Raw genomic sequence first — 7,521 nt, forward strand, 5'->3', positions numbered from 1 at the left:
TTTTACCTTGGATTTAAAAACCCTGTTTTTAAAGACAATGTCATTTTCTCATTTTTGTAAAAAGTTGTAAAAATTTAAAATTCTTCGAAAGTCAGCATGCAGCCCTGGTCCCCTTTGCCAAGATTCCTTAGAAGCTATCCCTGCAAAAATTTTCAAGAAAAAGCATCAGTTCAACCAATTTCAAGACAAAAGGAAACCATAAAGTCAGCAACATTTAAATTTTGAAAAAGTGTCAAGTTATAAACATTAGAAAGAGGGTTTGAGGGGAAATTAATTTAAATCAAGCCTATAAAGCCCCTCCCTCCCTCCATTTGATCATCATTTGCCTCAAAGCAATAGTGAAAAGCGATGTGGAGAGAAATTGGGCGAAATTGCAGACAGAGCCCGCGCGCGACCCGTCAAGACCTGCGCGCGATGTGTTGGGCGCGCGCGACCCGTCCAGACCTGCGCGCGACGTGTTGGGAATTCATCCACAAAAAATTGCCTGTAAACTGCAAAACGACCCAAAATTTCTTCAAGGTTGCAGGTAGGCCTCCAATCATCAAAATGTATTGTTTGCTAAAGCTTGAAAGAGCATGAGAATGTATTTAAAATCCATTATTTTCAAATGAGGAGTCCATGTGTATTTGCTTAAGAATGTCAAAGTGCTAGTAAAGCTAGGGTTTGTTTTTTTGTTTTCAAGGTCATCCTTTTCACCCCCAATTTTTCCCCACATCCCTTTACCACCTCCCATATAATTTCTACCTAATCCCCCTACCAAAAATACCAAAAGCCCTAAAACCCTACCCCTATTCCTAAAAATCAATAATATAACCCTAAACCCTATCTCCCATAAAACCCTTGCAAATTATAATTGTGTGATGGTGTATATGTCATGATTCCTTCCCTTAATTACCTATTTCATATATGTTCCCTAATTTCCCTTAAAAGTCTCCCCTCCCTAACATCTCCCTTGTGTTATTTGTCCCCTTGAAACAACATTTCAACAATTAAAACAACAGATTTTTTAGCAGAAGCAGCAATACATTTCAGCCACTTTGCTCTTGAAACCATGTCAGAAACCGAAACCGACTATGAGCAAAGTGATGACCGTGAGTCAACACCAGAGGTTGAGGTACAAAGGAGGCCTCACAGGGGTGTTAAGAGTGGTCACCATGTGAGAGAGGGCCCACCTCTTTTACCTATTTGCAGGCTTGTCCACTTGCAGTCACATGTTTCCGCCACCTCTCATGTTAAGAATTTTGCGAGAGGATTTCTCAAATTCAGCACCATAGGTAATTGGTCCGCTTGTTTGTTTTGCATCTGCATGACGGGCATGTAAATCTTGCAGGGGTGGATTTTATATTGTCATCTGAAATTATTGCTCAAGCAACAGGGATACCCAATGTGGGAGAAGAGTGGAACAAGCGCAAACTATTGGACAGATTTCAGTATGAGCCCTACATTAAACCTGCCTACATGAGGTACATGACTGGTGTATTTCCTTTCAGATTTTTGAGGGATGAGTATGCTCCCTTGATGAGGCTCATCATGCGCTATTTCACCTGTGAGGGTAGATTTTCATGTTTGTATTCGTACCATATTCGCTTGTTGATGCATTTCACATGGGTACGGATGATGAACATACCATTTTTCATGTGCCGGAATATTGAGAAGATGGTGCCCTTGATGCAGAGAAAGAGACCAGCACAGCAACACAGGAGCATCTATCATTATGGTTTGATCCAGCTTGTGGTCATACATCAGTTGGCTCAGCAGGGTATCCCATGGGAGGATTTTATCTCTCGAGATTTTTTCACAGCACCAGCATCATCACCCCCTGAGGTTGTTCATGAGGAGGGAGGGCCTTCACAGCAGCATGATATTCCTGAGACCAGACATGTTAGCCCCCCTCCATGGGTCACATATTAGAAAGGCCACAGGGCCTTATTTGCATCAGCTAGGCGAGTATTTTCTCCACACCAGGTGGAAGGGGTCTCGCCTTCTTCATCAGCACCGCGAGTGTTATCTCCACACCAGGTGGAAGGGGCCTCGCTTCCGACAGCAGCACAGGTACAGGAGAGAGGCAAGAAGCCCAATATTGATGAGGGGCCATCAGGTGATCCAGGCATAGATGTTGTTGACCTTGATATCAGTACTCCTAGCCTAGAGCCAAAGGAGATCATCCAACACCTAAGGGCTGAAAATGACTCGTTGCAGCAAAGATTGGAAATGGAAAATTGGACAATCACCTACTTAGAGCACCACAACAAGCAACTTGAAGATGAGCACACTCTTGATGAGTTGCGGAGGATCCATGAAGACCGCAACTTGGCTCGTAAGAGACCCGGTGATTTGGTACCTGTTGAGCGAGAGGCTATGCTTCTCCAGGTCAATGCTCATTTGGAGAGGTTGCTGGCCAAGGCCAACAAAGATAAGGACCTACTCCGGAACATGAAGAACCACTATTGGGCCCGAATGCACGTATGCAAAGCAAGAATGAAGGTGCTCCAAAGACGGTTGGCCAAAGCACTAAAATGAAGGAAAAGGCCCGATCCCCTCCACATCTTGGCTGAGTCTTCCTTGAAGGAGCATGATGCTAAATGACTTAACTCCAGCACAAATTTCAAAAAAATTTGAGCATGTTTGGGTCACTTGTGAATTTTTGGGCAAAAAACAGGTTTTCTCCACCAACATGTCGCGCGCCGCGCGCGACCCTTTCGATGGGCAACTCCATTTCAGGAAAACTCAGCATTTTTGGATTTTTCATGCAAAGATACACCTGCTCAGCTATTACCAGGAGATTTCATCAAATTTTGAGCCTCCAGAAGGTCAAAAAACAAGCAAAAAATGACTTTCTGCCACCTTTTTGACACACAGGAAGTAGTCTTGGGAGATTGCAATTTTGGAGGGGTAAATGGCCACCAAATTCAGAAATTCCACTTGGGTTGGAAAGTAGACATCCAGACCTTTCCAGCAATCCCACTTTTACCTCATTTGGACACCTGGAAGTGCCTCAAAATCAGCTCCAAAGGCGTGCGACGTGTTCAGGATCAGGGCGCGACGTGTTGGGCAGTTTTCACAGAAATTCACCTACAGCTCAGCAAAACGCAATTTTGACTAGATTTGACTTTTTGGAGTAGATTTGATCCTCCTTGTTGTAAATGATGTAATTTTATGATATTTTGACACTTATTTATCTCTTCTAGAAGATTCATTCATGAGATAGGCAAAAATTTAATGAATGAATTGGTTTCCTAGCTTATAGAGGCAAGTTGTTTTGACTGGCTAGTTTTTAGTGCTCAGTTTAGAATTGGTTGAAACAGCTCCTAGGATAGTGAGCTCGACCCCTAGAGGCAAGTAAAGATGTTAGATTGCCTATATTATTTACTTTCTTGGTCATTTTCATGGTTGGACTCTTGAGGGAGAAAGCTTCTATTGTATTACTCATTGTATCTCTGCAATTTTGGCAAAGGAAGAAAGACCAGGGTTTTGCAGTCCTTTTTGGGATTCCCGTGGTTACATGTATTAATGGTGTGTTTCTCTTTGTACTTGTAAGTTTTTTATGTGAATCATCTTCTTACTTTTTCTTCTGCAAATTAGGCAAATGAAGTGTTAAGGTAGAATTCATGGTTGCTATGCTCTGCCTTTAAGTTTGCTTAATATCAATGTTTTCAGCTGTTTAAGGAGAATTCAAGGTGATTGCTTGCTCTCCTTAGCTCCTCACCAGTCATTCTCATCCATCCAAATCTTTCAAAGGCATCAATACAGTCTCCTACCTTGCCCCAAAGAACCCCCTGCAAAAACTGTGTCCAATCCCCGCACCCAAAATTGCCTTTCCCCAATTTTCCACCAAAACCCTAAAAATCCCAAATCAAACCTTTTTATCAGTTTACTAGCCTAAAATCAGTGTTCTTTATTGGTTATCTCTGCCCGTTGAAGATCTTTGCCGAGATAGACCGGAGAGAGCCCTCTCCTGCCCCGTAGGGCTAGCTACGAGGCTAAGTGGTTTGATGTTGCCTTGGAGTTTACCTTTTTCAACCTGAGGTGAAATTTCAAGCGCTAACATATTGGCGACCATACTGGGGAAGAACAAATTGTTTGCTGACTAATGTGTTTATTTCATAAGTCTTAGACGGAGTCTGAAGATACGCCAGGTAGCCTTCGAAAACGCTCTTGCTTTGCATCAGCGCAAGTAGATAAACGTTGCTTCAGTCGACCTCCGTGAGCTAGTGAATGTAACACTTCATCTGCATTTTGTCCCAGTATATTTGAAAACTCTGAACTTTTGTATGATTAGTTAAGAGTTTTCACAGGCTGATTGGCTATTTGTTCCTTGATATCCAAACTGGCTTCAGATTCTGGTCATATATTCAAATCTCATTCATGTCCAGCTGTTTTTGAGTATCTTGAAGACATTGATTTTGACGAGATTTTTGAGTTGTCCTTGTTCAAAACTAAATCTGAAAGTGCACTTGATTCTCTAGTTCCCAAACCTGATTTTGCAGCTGCCCTTGAAGTTGAGAGACACAATAAATTGGTTGACAATTTCATCCTAAGATCTCTTCAGTCAGATATTCACGCTACTAATCTTGCTGAGTTCGTTGAAACTATATCTGTTCATATTGGATCCACTATCACGGCGCATGGGCAGTCCAATCCTCCTTTTATTTTTGTTTCTCCTATAATCACTTATCCGGAATCTACAGTTGGTTCGCCCTCTACATCCCATACCACTTCTCCTCCTCATACTCCTCATACTACAGCTACACTTACTCCACCTGCTACTCCTAGACCCAATCTACATAAAGCAATGGCTGCCCGATTTGCTCCTCTTGCTCTTCCCCAAAATCTGCATGATATGCCAGCCGATTATCAGAGTAAAATTCCCATGTTTGATGGCACTACACAGAGTATTTCTGCTCAGCAACATATAGACAAAATGACGACTTTCTTTGATCTATATGAGATAGATGAAGAGGATGTAACTATGCGTTTGTTTGTACAAACATTTGATGGCTAAGTAAGAAAGTGGTTCAGAGGTTTGACAGCCCGGAGCATTGCTACCTTAGAGGCACTTCAGAGGCAGTTTCTAGATCGATGGGAAATCAGAAAGGATCCGCTTCAGATTAATGCCGAATACAACAACCTCAAGCGTAATCATGGTGAGTCCGTTCAAGACTACATAATCAGATTTAATACAGTGTACAATGCCATTCCCGATGATTTGAGACCGTCAAGAAAATCAACACTCCTCAAATTCCCGGATGGCTTTGATCCGGAGATGGCTTATTCATTGCGAGATAGAGATCCGCCTACGTTGGAGGATATGCAAAAAATTGCTGTTAGTGTTGAAGCGAATTTGAATGATAAAAGAGCGAGGATGAAGGCGGAAAAGCGAGTCACAATCAAAGAAGAAGCTTCTACATCAGATCAGCTCCTCCGTAAGGTTGAAAAGATTGAAAGGGCACTTGAACATACTCATCTCAGCAAGCCGGAAACGCAGATCCGTAATCCTAATTTCCGAGGTCCACAGCAGCCGCAATATAGAATCAAACAGCGTGAAACAAGAGCACAAGAGGCAGCAGTTCAACAGCAAATTAAACCTCATTTTCAGCAGAATTTTGTTAGCCAAGAATCCGAGGATGAAGGTGATACGGTGGGAGAGGAAAATCACTTTTTCACTCCTGATGATCTGCCTACCTATATTACAGAAGAAGAAGAATTTGTGAGAAATTCAGTCATACATCAGGATGAGCATTATATCTTATCAAATGAGGCAGTACTTGAGGAAGAATCGGAGGAATACCAAAGAGGATATCTCAATGATTTGTCCGCTCAGCAGAGGCAATTAAGAAACCGAGCTGTTCCCATAAATCCCATTCAGAAAAGGAAAGATACTTCAGCAAAGAATGATTCAGCTTCCCCACAGACAAAAGGAAAAGTCATAATTGATCCTTCAGCAAGTCAATCATCATCAGCAAGCAAGTTAGATCAGCCAGCAAGTACACCGAGAGATAAAGTTGAAAAAAGAGAAGTTCCGGCTAAAGAAGGTGAGAAGGTTTAAGCTTTCAGTTTGGAGAATGAAATTTCAAAGTTGAAAGTGTCCATTCCTTTGACGGAAATCATGAAGAACAGCACTTACCGAGGCCAAATCTCCAAGATGTTGAATTTTGATCCAATGCTAGACATGGTGAATGTAGAAGATGATCAGCCGGAATTGATTTTTGGGCCTGCTTTAAATGGTGAGTCTCCCGAAAGTGATGTTCCTCCATTCTATATCAGTTTACGATTGCATGAGTATGTTTTACATAATGCCATGTTTGACTCGGGAGCTTCGCATAATTTGATGCCGAAAACAATTATGGAAAATCTGGGACTAGACATCACAAGGAAATATCATGATTTGTATTCATTTGATTCCAGTCGGGTAAAATGTATTGGTTTGATCAAGGACTTGGTGGTGAGCCTAGATCAAATCCAAGCAAAGAATGTTTTGATGGATGTGGTGGTGGCGGATATTCCTCCGCGGTTCGGCATGTTGCTTTCGAGATCTTGGGGAGCCAAGCTCAAAGGTACACTTCAGCTTGATTTTTCTTATGCTACAATCCCGGTCTTTGGTCAGATGAGGAAGTTATATAGGGAGCAAAAGATGAAATACATGATCACTAGTAAGGAAAAGCCAGTGAATCATCCTGTAAATTATGTACATACAGATTTGGAATCGTTTGTTTTGTTTGCTGATAATTTTAATGAGATAGATAGTCAGTTGGTTCAAGCAGAAGATATACCAGACATTACAGAAAATTTTAGAGAAATTTTGAGAAAAGAAAGTGAAGAAAGGTCCGCTGTCATGAAGCCAACAGCTGAAATGAACGGGCATCAAACAGAAAATGCAGAGACATCACAATTTCAGCATTTAGAAGATGATGAGGATGGTCTTTGGACCATGGATTTTGATGGCGCTGTGGGCAGCGATGGTGCTGGTATAGGTGTGTGGATTCGAAGTCCATTTTCTGTCCGAAACAAAGTCCCAAGCAAGGTACGAGTATGCTCTTACAAATTGGCATTTGATTGTTCAAACAATGAGGCAGCATATGAGGCTCTCATTGCTGGCCTGAAAATCCTTCGGAAATTGAAGGTAAAGAAGATAGCAGTATATGGCGACTCCGAGCTGGTTATAAAGCAAGTGAAAGGTGAGTTTTAGGCCAAGCATCCTCGTATGCGAGCATATTGAAATGTTGTCCTAGATATCTTGAAGCTGTTTTCCGAACATACTTTGACATGTGTGCCCCGTATCCAAAATGGTGTTGCGGATGCATTAGCTATGGCAGCAAGTAATCTAAAAATCCCCATGAATTCCAGCAATAAGTTTGAGATTTATGTGAAGCACCGTCCTACAGTCCCAGACAATCAAAGATGTTGGCAAGTTTTCCAAGATGGTGAAGAAATCAAGGATTTTCTGCAAGTTGAAGGTGAGTTCAAAGACATCTCCATAGACACAGAACCTGAGGAAGTAAATCAAATGGATGTATTGCAGCT

Source organism: Pinus tabuliformis, chromosome 8, assembly GCF_031772625.1.
Source record: "Pinus tabuliformis cultivar Carrire ecotype Pingquan chromosome 8, CPIR1, whole genome shotgun sequence".
NCBI classification, from domain to species: domain Eukaryota; kingdom Viridiplantae; phylum Streptophyta; class Pinopsida; order Pinales; family Pinaceae; genus Pinus; species Pinus tabuliformis.